The sequence below is a fragment of the Buceros rhinoceros genome, unplaced genomic scaffold (genome assembly GCF_000710305.1).
Source record: "Buceros rhinoceros silvestris isolate BGI_N320 unplaced genomic scaffold, ASM71030v1 scaffold35179, whole genome shotgun sequence".
Taxonomy (NCBI): domain Eukaryota; kingdom Metazoa; phylum Chordata; class Aves; order Bucerotiformes; family Bucerotidae; genus Buceros; species Buceros rhinoceros.
In genome coordinates, this window is record NW_010430349.1 from 3,049 (window position 1) to 3,309 (window position 261).

The 261-nt window shown below is 69.0% G+C and overlaps 1 protein-coding gene across 1 annotated transcript in view; it reads right to left on the reverse strand.

Annotated features, from left to right (window-relative positions):
* Positions 1–261, reverse strand: part of E2F4 (E2F transcription factor 4, p107/p130-binding) — a gene marked incomplete at both ends in the record, with an annotated part of 5,366 nt that overhangs the window by 2,788 nt on the left and 2,317 nt on the right. The gene's annotated exons all lie outside the window — the stretch shown is intronic.

The window sequence follows — 261 nt, forward strand, 5'->3', positions numbered from 1 at the left end:
CGAGGGGGCCAGTGCGGCACAAGCCACCGGCAGAGACTCGAGCGGTGTCGAGTCTGGTGCCCAGGGAAAGCCCAGAGAGGAGCTGGTGAAGCGCAGGGTCAGCAGAGCGCTTGGAAGAGAGGAGCGAGACGGACATGGGCGAGATGGGGCTGGCGGGGGGGCAGGCAGGGCCAGCAGCTGCAACCCCTGCAGCTGCAGGTGCCCGCAGGCAGGGGAGGGCAGGAGGCTGCCGAAGCAGAAAGGAGCCGCGACTCCACACAG